The sequence below is a fragment of the Nomascus leucogenys genome, chromosome 1a, assembly GCF_006542625.1.
Source record: "Nomascus leucogenys isolate Asia chromosome 1a, Asia_NLE_v1, whole genome shotgun sequence".
NCBI lineage: Eukaryota > Metazoa > Chordata > Mammalia > Primates > Hylobatidae > Nomascus > Nomascus leucogenys.
In genome coordinates, this window is record NC_044381.1 from 32,431,652 (window position 1) to 32,443,377 (window position 11,726).

At 36.9% G+C, this 11,726-nt stretch overlaps 1 pseudogene; it reads left to right on the top strand.

Annotated features, from left to right (window-relative positions):
* The first annotated feature begins 5,863 nt into the window (after positions 1-5,863).
* LOC100607566 lies at positions 5,864-6,396 on the top strand (annotated as a pseudogene).
* The last annotated feature ends 5,330 nt before the right edge of the window (positions 6,397-11,726 follow it).

Sequence of the window (11,726 nt, forward strand, 5' to 3'; positions counted from 1 at the left end):
ATGCAGCCAACAGACACATGAAAAAATGCCCATCATCACTGGCCATCAGAGAAATGCAAATCAAAACCACAATGAGATACTATTTCATACCAGTTAGAATGGCAATCATTAAAAAGTCAGGAAACAACAGATGCTGGAGCGAATGTGGAGAAATAAGAATGCCTTTACACTGTTGGTGGGAATGTAAATTAGTTCAACCATTGTGGAAGACAGTGTGGTGATTCCTCAAGGATCTAGAACTAGAATTACCATTTGACCCAGCCATCCCATTACTGGGCATATACCCAAAGGATTATAAGTCATGCTGCTATAAAGACACATGCACACGTATGTTTATTGCGGCACTATTCACAATAGCAAAGACTTGGAACCAACCCAAATGTCCATCAGTGTAGACTGGATTAAGAAAATGTGGCACATATACACCATGGAATACTATGCCGCCATAAAAAGGAATGAGTTCATGTCCTTTGCAGGGACATGGATGAAGCTGGAAACCATCATTCTCAGCAACCTATCACAAGGACAGAACAACAAGCACTGCATGTTCTCATTCATAGGTGGGAATTGAACAATGAGAACACTTGGACACAGAGAGGGGAACATCACACACCAGGGCCTGTTGCGGGGGTGGGGGCTGGGGGAGGAGGGATAGCATTAGGAGAAATATCTAATGTAAATGAGTTGATGGATGCAACAAACCAACATGGTAGATGTATACCTATGAATCAAACCTGCAGGTTGTGCACATGTACCCTAGAACTTAAAGTATAATTTAAAAAAAAGAAATGGAGGCACAGTGAACTACATAGTTTTTCAGAGTTCTCAGGAGTGTCAGTTGATAGCTCTAAAACTAGTACATGAATGTCTTGATACTGAAAAACAGTGTTGTCTCACTATTTTTAAAATATTGAAAAGCAGTGTTGTTTGACTATTTAAACAACAACAAAAAAAAGTTGGCCAGGAGCTGCGGCTCACACCTATAATCCCACATTTTGGGAGGTCAAGGCAGGTGGATAATGAGGTCAGGACTTTGAGACCAGCATGGTCAACATGGTGAAACTCCATCTCTACCAAAAATACAAAAATTAGCTGGGTGCAGTGGTACACACCTGTAGTTCCAGCTACTTGGGAGGCTGAAGCAGGAGAATCACTTGAACCTGTGAGGTGGAGGTTGCAGTGAGCCAAGATTGTGCCACTGCACTCCAGCCTGGGTGACAGAGCAAGACTCTGTTTAAAAAAAAAAAAAAAAAAAGTTTGCCACTTTTTAGGATGAAATGTGTCATTAGATAATTCAGTTTCCAAATAGTTTTTAGTGAACTATTCAATGAAATTAGTAATATTTTATAATCTGTCATAAGTGGGTAAAACTTAAGGGTCAAAATGTGTCAATGCATATTTCAATGAGAGTTACCACATGTAGAATTAAGGATCTGCATGGTATTCAAAAATCATCCAAAGATCACTTTATTCTATTTAAAAAACCTGTGGACATACTTATAACAGTTTCTTACATTTTTATAGTTTCAATGCTCTCATAAACCTTTGAGGCAATGTCCTCAATCTTAATATCTTGGAGCAAATTGTACATAAACACATCCTACCAAAAGTATTTTTTAAATGAGCAACGAACTGTTTTTTTTCTCTTAATCTTGCATTAATGAGTGATTTGGGTATGTTGTCTTGAGTTTATCCATTTTTCTGATGATATTCTGTAAAGCACACAATTCTCAGATTTATGAGATTTATATTCAAGTTTTGTTTCTGACTAGCTTTGTATACTGGGAAAGTCATTTCAACACTATCAACTACCTTGATGGCAAAATTAAAACAGGCTCATATTTCCTGAAGAGATAGCAAACATAAGTAGGAATACAATTTATAAGATTTTAAAATCTAAAAGAGGATTTTGTGCTAATCTCTGGTAAAAGTGTGTTTGCATTACCATTAGAAATCCATACAGCTTAACACATTCAGGTTCAGAAGAAGCTTATTCTTTTGAGTCTAGAGAATTCAACTTCACTGGGAATTTTTCTGAGACATTTAAGACATTATTCTACCTGTACTGCCACAAGTCTAAGGTTTGATGACAACAAATACTGTTTTAGTTGGAATTGACAGGACATCTCATTATCATGTGATTTTCCTTTTAGCTCATTAATAATAATGGTGATAATTATAATTATAAAATTAATATCTGGAAAGAGCTTTACAACATATATTATTGTATTTAAAGAAACCAGGATATTCAATATCAGGGTTAATATTTCACGTAGTAATTCAGAATACAGATGCAGATATTCACAATATCATTGATTCTCCTTGACATGGCTAGAACTTCAAAAATATCTCTTTGGGGGAGTCAGGACGCAGGGAGTTATAATGTAGAAACTCACAAAAGAGATAAGTTTATATATTATAAAGTCAAATATATACAATACCAATATCCACAGTCAGGATGCTGCACTAGAGTATGAGTTTGGGCAAATGTCTCCACTTCTGTGTTGTAAGAAAGTTAGTAATTAGCGGGGCTGATTTCTTTGCTGGGACTATCAAGGGCAAAATTTTTCCTTTTCTTTTCAAAGAATATATGATTATGTATACTATAAATATACCTAAAATAGCTATATAGGTAGGGAACATATTGTGAGCCTGAATTGTGTCCACTGCTGGAGTTTAACCATATATTTGAACTGGTATATTTCAAGTGGTGTAGAAGTCTATTTGTATATGCAACTGAAGAGTTTTCTGGAAATATTTACCAATGAAAATCCAAACCATGCACCCATCAATGCCATGCGAACTCTTCAGTTATCGGAGAATAGTTGTTATGGTTTTTTATGAGAATCCAGCATAATTTGAAATCAAGAAAGTCATTATGTTGAGTATTTCATGGTACACTGGGACATCAACCTCAAAAAAATGGACTCAAATCTTATGTAAGGGACAGATGTGTAAGGTAAAAATGTAATAGAGTTTAGAAATCGCTTCAGAAAGTACCATCACTCTATACGGGCAATAAGCCCAGTTCTTCCTCCAGCATTTTAAGAGATTACTATTTTGGTTGAGCATCAAATGAATTAGTTTAGGCTTAAAGGCCATTTTTCATGAAAAAATACATTTAAAAATATATTAGTATCATAGGAAAGAGACTGAACAATGAGGGGCATATGTATGAAAATAGACCAAATAATGATCTATTAATAACTTTCATGCCATGTTCCCTCCAGGACATAAACTGAGTGAAGTAAGGGGTGAGACTACTAGCAATTAATTTTTAACAAATTAATCAGAGTATGTTAAACTCTGCTGTTCTTTCATCCAATACAATGGTCCTGAACCAGGCATGATTTAGTTCCTCTGAGGACATTTTGCAATGTCTAGAGACATTGTGCCATAGTTGAGAAACTCTGATAAAAGAATGCCATAATATGGGAAAAACGTTTTCCTCGCTCCTCATTATACATAGTTTCCCCTACAGTCTGACACCTATATTAAATATCTATGTGCTCCCCAAGCCTACTCTTACTCTCTTGACTTTGCTCCCTGTCCTCACCTTTGTAAATTATCCGTTTCATTTAACTTTATTTAAATTATGCAATTTAACTATGTTTGTTTCTTGCCAGGACTCTAACTGATACAGATCCTCTTGAATCCAGTGCAAAAGGCTTTGGTGCTTAAAGAAAGATAATAAACCATGCACAGTAGAGGCAGGGACAATTGCTAGGGAAAAAAGAAAAAGAGAACAACAACAACAAAACCTCAAGTAATCACTGTTGTACCCAGTGACTTGGTTAGTTTAGGGATCTAAGAAAACTCTTGCAGTAATGTTTGCCAGTCCAAGCAACTCCAATGTATGATAGAGACGGCACTGCACAGAAGAAAAGACTAGTTGTACCTATAAAAGGGTCAGTGCTCTTTCACAGGAATAGAACTAAGCAAAGTGGCAACAGAAATTATTGAGTGCTGTGTGGTAACTGAGAAAATTGTCTGTAAGCACATTTGAGGTAACTCCAAAGCATTTCAAAAATAATCTTTAATCTAATTTTCCAACTTTGAATATTCTTTACTCATTGTGAAACTCTTCCGCAGTAATGCTTCCTGCTCAATTTCTTTGATTCCTTATGAATCATGAATTCATGGATTTATGGATTTATGAATCCATGATTCATCTATTTAATAAATGTTTGTTTTTTAACAACTTCAATTTGACATGCCAGCCATTGTCCTTGGGAATAATGCTTATCTGAAATTCTCCCAAGGTTCTCATCTTGAGGTCACAGTGGCCCTTGAATATCTCACATTATGATATGTTATTGCCTTCAGGGGATTTATATTCCAGTCCTTATTAGGCCACCCTGAGTTGCTGAGGTCCCTGTTGATCTACATCTAAACTCTCCGAAATTATGGTAAACTTCTAATATATATGACAAGAATTTTGCCCCTTATTTTCATTTTTATTTTTAGTCTTTTGTAGCACTTATCTTTGTTCAATGCAAGGCAATATAATTAATTATCTAATTAAAAGTGAAAGTAAAAACCACTGCATTAGATTGTGAGACTCATAAACACACTAATGAGTGAAATGTAATTTATCTTCAGAGATGAGTGATTTCTAAAGTGATGATCAACAAGTGAACTCATATACACCATCCAAAAGCTTCAAGTGGCCACTGAAATCAGTTTGGGTTTTTTTAATGTGGTATTTAGAATTTCAGTGTTTACAAACACCATTTTGCCTTTATTATACACTTTTAAATGTTGCACATGAGTTGATCACCTTGCTGGTAAACATTTATTAAGCATTTACCATATATCAGCATAAGGCCAAATGTTTGCGATACAAAGGTGTCCATCACTGAGGACTTGATAATTTAATAGATGTATAATACAAATAAGAAAATAATTGCAACAAATGAATATAATATTCAAAGTATTACAGATGAACAGCTTAATGGGAAGAGAAAAAATTTGCTGAATGTATATTCCAGTTGAAGAGAACTATGCTAGACGCAGTTGCTATGTGTCAGTACTTCTCTGATTTTAATAAATATGCATACAATAACCTGGAGATTATGTTTAAATGCACACTCCGATTAAAACATTTTGGGTAAGGCCTGAGATTTCTCATTTCTAACATGTTCCCAGGTAACGCCAATTCTGATTCTATTTGGTAACACCTTGAGCAAGAAGATTCTAAAACTCACAACCACACTCAATTTTTTACAGTAAGGGAGAGGGAGTTTCAGAGAGACAGACGTTTTGCTCAAAATTATATAACTAAACATGGACTGATTTGAATTTTTTAGATTCCAAAACACGTTATTCAAGTAACCAGTCTTGAGTAGTCACTGGGAAGGGTGAGTTAAGTAATGTGAGCTTCACAAGTGATATAACATTTGAATTAGTGAATGGTGAAGGAAAATATAGATGTTTCCAGGCAGCATATAAAAGGTAGGTAGGTGATTTAGAGTTGATATGATTGTAGTGGTGTCCAAAGAGTGAATTGGTTACCAGCTGAAATTAAGCTAGAAAGTATGATCATAAAATTTAGAGTGATACTTAAGAAAAACAAGAAATGTTTTTATTTTTATTAAAACAGGTAATTGAAAATAATCTAATAACTGCTTAAAACAACCTGATGGATTTGTTTTTTTTAGGAAGCTCAATCTGGATGATTGGGATGGGATGGGTATTAATCCTAGAGATATTAGAAAATAATTAAATTATAAGGTGGTCACAGAAGATACCCTGAAAACAGATTAAAAAATAGTTCAGAGTCCATAACCAATGACTGGGCCTGCTGCAGTAGAATGGAGGTCTGGTTGGTGAGGACTCCTCCCCAGCTGACCAACATGCCTCCATGCACGTTAGGCCACTAGTCTGCTTGCATGAGTGTGGGGGCGATGATCACAATGCCTTAGAAGAAGAGAGCTTCATACATTCCTTCTCCTCTGATTCTGATGCAGAACTTGGTGCTGTGTGGTTGGGTATTCAGAGGACATTATCGTGGATGATGAGTTCCAGTTATTATAGATAAATTTCATGGACAAGTACTACCAGGAGTTTGAAGACCGGGAAGAGAATAAACTCAACTGTGTGCCTGTTTTTAGTGAATATATTTATTTGGTGGAAAAGTATACTGAAAGACAGCTTCTGGAGCAGATTACTGGATTCAACATGGCAGCTTTTACAACAGCGTTACAGCAAGGTAAAGATGAAGTGGCTGGTGACATATTCAATATGCTACTCCCAATTACAGATTTTTCTAGCTTTTAAAGAAATGTTTTTAGAATACAGAACAGCAAAAGAAGGCTGGAGGCAAGACTTATATGATGGTTTAGTGGTGACTTGTGCAAATTATCCTCGAGGCCAGCTTTCTAGAACAATCTATAGCACTAGGTCCTACCTCCAACCAATGAATAGGATCATTCTGGATGTCACTGATCTGTAGGACAATAGCTTCAGCTAGTGATGACAGAATATATCTTGAAAAGGCTGACTCTGCTCTGCAATAGTTTGTTCATGTTAAGTATTGATGGGTCAAAACCAATATGACTTAACCCTCCTGGACCCATTTCTCTTGAAACACCTTCAAGTATTCATTAACCTTGGTGCTTAGTAACCCTAGTATACCTCCCCTCCCCAAGTAGATACCTCTCTCATGTGCTTCTGATTCAGACTTTTCTGGAGAAAGCCCACGTCAAAGATTCCACCTAGAGGACCTCTTGCCCCAGCATACATGTTGGTATGTCAACAGTGTGGAATAACCCACCATCACAAATCCTCTTTGTTTCAGCAGGCTTTGCATAAATATTTTTATATACATACAACTCTTTTTAATATGAATCAGAGTTCCTGTCCATAAGCCTCAACAGGGTTTTTGATATTTATTTAGGGTGTTACTCAAGCCAGCTGTCTGTCTTGAGATTTCTGAATCTCCTATGATCACAGCTTATCTTGGCTGTAGAAATCAATGAAAACAGATATACCTTACCTTAAAGCCACATGTGAAAATCAACTCCATTTGCAGTCCTTGTGTCACTGTCTTCTGCTAGTCCTGATGAGCCCCACTGTACCTAGAAGTCTCTTTCAAGCATTCTTTTTGAAAAAAATTTTCTTATAGGTGAATATTCAGGCTAAACTACAGGATATGATGTTGGAACTTCCATGATTACCCACATGGAGATGAAAGTATTATACGCTGTGTGATTTTTTAGTTCTTAGTGCTGTGAAGTCAAAAATATTTTTTATGTTGGCATTCATTTCTATTTTACTGGATACCAATGAATGTATGTTTTGTGCTAGAAATATACTAAAAGGTATGCTGTTCTTATAGCATGTTAAATGTGTTTGTGCATACTTGCTGAAAATTCCTTCTGTATAAACCAGTTAGGTTCTATGTCGTAGATAGTGACTCTGCAATTTCTTCTTCCTGTCAAAATCTCTTTTACTGAGATGATATTCTGCTGATTTAGCTCAGCCTGGGTAGGATGTAGTAAACAACTTTACTAGTTCTCTGTCTGCTTTGGTTTAGCGCAATGTATGGTAGAGTATTACTTACCAGGAAACATGTATGTCAATCTCGAGAAAGAAGAAAAAAAAACCACAGTAGTTCAATTCCCAATGTGTACCTATGAATTTTTTAAGTAAAAATGAGAATCTGTACTGACTTTCACTTGGCCACTCTGGTTTAAAAGGAGAACCAAGTTGGAAAACACTCTGCAAGATATTATCCAGGAGAACTTCCCCAATCTAGAAAGGCAGGCCAACATTCACATTCAGGAAATACAGAGAATGCCACAAAGATACTCCTCGAGAAGACCAACTCCAAGACACATAATTGTCAGATTCACCAAAGTTAAAATGAAGGAAAAAATGTTAAGGGCAGCCAGAGAGAAAGGTCGGGTTACCCACAAAGGGAAGCCCATCAGACTAACAGCTGATCTCTTGGCAGAAACTCTACAAGCCAGAAGAGAGTGGGGGCTGATATTCAACATTCTTAAAGAAAAGAATTTTCAACCCAGAATTTCATATCCAGCCAAACTAAGCTTCATAAGTGAAGGAGAAATAAAATACTTTACAGACAAGCAAATGCTGAGTGATTTTGTCACCACCAGGCCTGCCCTAAAAGAGCTCCTGAAGGAAGCACTAAACATGGAAAGGAAAAACCAGTACCAGCCACTGCAAAAACTTGCCAAATTGTAAAGACCATCGAGGCTAGGAAGAAACTGCATCAATCAACGAGCAAAATAACCAACTAACATCATAATGACAGGATCAAATTCACACATAACAATATTAACTTTAAATGTAAATGGGCTAAATGCTCCAATTAGAAGACACAGACTGGCAAACTGGATAAGGAGTCAAGACCCATCAGTGTGCTGTATTCAGGAAACCCATCTCACGTGCAGAGACACACATAGACTCAAAGGGATGGAGGAAGATCTATCAAGCAAATGGAAAACAAAAAAAGACAGGGGTTGCAATCCTAGTCTCCAATAAAATAGATTTAAACCAACAAAGATCAAAAGAGACAAAGAAGGCCATTGCATAATGGTAAAGGGATCAATTCAACAAGAAGAGCTAACTATCCTAAATATATATACACCCAACACAGGAGCACCCAGATTCATAAAACAAGTCCTGAGTGACCTACAAAGGGACTTAAACTCCCACACAATAATAATGGGAGATATTAACACCCCACTGTCAACATTAGACAGATCAACGAGACAGAAAGTTAACAAGCATATCCAGGAATTGAACTCAGCTCTACATAAAGTGGACCTAACAGACATCTACAGAACTCTCCACCACAAATCAACAGAATATACATTTTTTTCAGCACCACACCACACCTATTGCAAAATTGACCACATAGTTGGAAGTAAAGCTCTCCTCGGCAAATGTAAAAGAATAGAAATTATAATAAACTGTCTCTCAGACCACAGTGCAATCAAACTAGAACTCAGGATTAAGAAACTCACTCAAAACCGCTCAACTACATGGAAACTGAACAACCTGCTCCTGAATGACTATTGGGTACATAATGAAATGAAGGCAGAAATAAAGATGTTCTTTGAAACCAACGAGAACAAAGACACAACATACCAGAATCTCTGGGACACATTCAAAGCAGTGTGTAGAAGGAAATTTATAGCACTAAATGCCCACAAGAGAAAGCAGGAAAGATCCAAAATTGACACCCTAACATCACAATTAAAAGAACTAGAAAAGCAAGAGCAAACACATTCAAAAGCTAGCCGAAGGCTAGAAATAACTAAAATCAGAGCAGAACTGAAGGAAATAGAGACACAAAAAAACCCTTCAAAAAATTAATGAATCCAGGAGCTGGTTTTTTGAAAAGATCAACAAAATTGATAGACCGCTAGCAAGACTAATAAAGAAGAAAAGAGAGAAGAATCAAATAGACACAATAAAAAATGAAAAAGGGGTTATCACCACCGATCCCACAGAAATACAATCTACCATCAGAGAATACTACAAACACCTCTATGCAAATAAACTAGAAAATCTAGAAGAAGTGGATAAATTCCTCGACAAATACACCCTCCCAAGACTAAACCAGGAAGAAGTTGAATCTCTGAATAGACCAATAACAGGTTCTGAAATTGTGGCAATAATCAATAGCTTACCAACCAAAAAGAGTCCAGGACCTGATGGATTCACAGCTGAATTCTACCAGAGGTACAAGGAGGAACTGACACCATTCCTTCTGAAACTTTTCCAATCGATAGAAAAAGAGGGAATCCTCCCTAACACATTTTATGAGGCCAGCATCATCCTGATACCAAAGCATGGCAAAGACATAACCAAAAAAGAGAATTTCAGACCAATATCCTTGATGAACATTGATGCAAAAATCCTCAATAAAATACTGGCAAACCAAATCCAGCAGCACATCAAAAAGCTTATCCACCATGATCAAGTGGGCTTCATCCCTGGGATGCAAGGCTGGTTCAACATACCCAAATCAATAAATGTAATCCAGCATATAAACAGAACCAAAGACAAAAACCACATGATTATCTCAATAGATGCAGAAAAGGCCTTTGACAAAATTCAACAACCCTTCATGCTAAAAACTCTCAATAAATTAGGTATTGATGGGACATATCTCAAAATAATAAGAGTTATCTATGACAAACCCACAGCCAATATCATACTGAATGGGCAAAAACTGGAAGCATTCCCTTTGAAAACTGGCACAAGACAGGGATGCCCTCTCTCACCACTCCTATTCAACATAGTGCTGGAAGTTTTGGCCAGGGCAATCAGGCAGGAGAAGGAAATAAAGGGTATTCAATTAGGAAAAGAGGAAGTCAAATTGTCCCTGTTTGCAGATGACACGATCATATATCTAGAAAACCCCATCATCTCAGCCCAAAATCTCCTTAAGGTGATTAGCAACTTCAGCAAATTCTCAGGATACAAAATCAATGTACAAAAATCACAAGCATTCTTGTACACCAATCACAGACAAACAGAGCGCCAAATCATGAGTGAACTCCCACTCACAATTGCTTCAAAGAGAATCAAATACCTAGGAATCCAACTTACAAGGGATGTGAAGGACCTCTTCAAGGAGAACTACAAACCACTGCTCAATGAAATAAAAGAGGATACAAACAAATGGAAGAACATTCCATGCTGATGGGTTGGAAAAATCAATATCGTGAAAATGGCCATACTTCCCAAGGTAATTTATAGATTCAATGCCATCCCCATCAAGCTACCAATGACTTTCTTCACAGAATTGGAAAAAACTACTTTAAAGTTCATACGGAACCAAAAAAGAGCCCGCATCGCCAAGTCAACCCTAAGCCAAAAGAACAAAGCTGGAGGCATCACGCTACCTGACTTCAAACTATACTACAAGGCTACAGTAACCAAAACAGCATGGTACTGGTACCACAACAGAGACATAGATCAATGGAACAGATCAGAGCCCTCAGAAATAATGCCGCATATCTACAACTATCTGACCTTTGACAAACCTGACAAAAACAAGCAATGGGGAAAGGATTCCCTATTTAATAAATGGTGCTGGGAAAACTGGCTAGCCATATGTAGAAAGCTGAAACTGGATCCCTTCCTTACACCTTACACAAAAATTAATTCAAGATAGATTAAAGACTTAAATATTAGACCTAAAATCATTAAAACCCTACAAGAAAACCTAGGTAATACCATTCAGGACATAGGCGTGGGCAAGGACTTCATGTCTAAAACACCAAAGCAATGGCAACAAAAGCCAAAATTGACAAATGGGATCTAATTAAACTCAAGAGCTTCTGCACAGCAAAAGAAACCACCATCAGAGTGAACAGGCAACCTACAGAATGGGAGAAAATTTTTGCAACCTACTCATCTGACAAAGGGCTAATATCCAGAATCTACAATGAACTCAAACAAATTTACAAGAAAAAAACAAACAACCCCATCAAAAATTGGGTGAAGGACATGAACAGACACTTCTCAAAAGAAGACATTTATGCAGCCAAAAAACACATGAAAAAATGCTCATCATCACTGGCCATCAGAGAAATGCAAATCAAAACCACAATGAGATACTATCTCACACCAGTTAGAATGACCATCATTAAAAAGTCAGGAAACAACAGGTGCTGGAGAGGATGTGGAGAAATAGGAACACTTTTACACTGTTGGTGGAACTGTCAACTAGTTCAACCATTGTG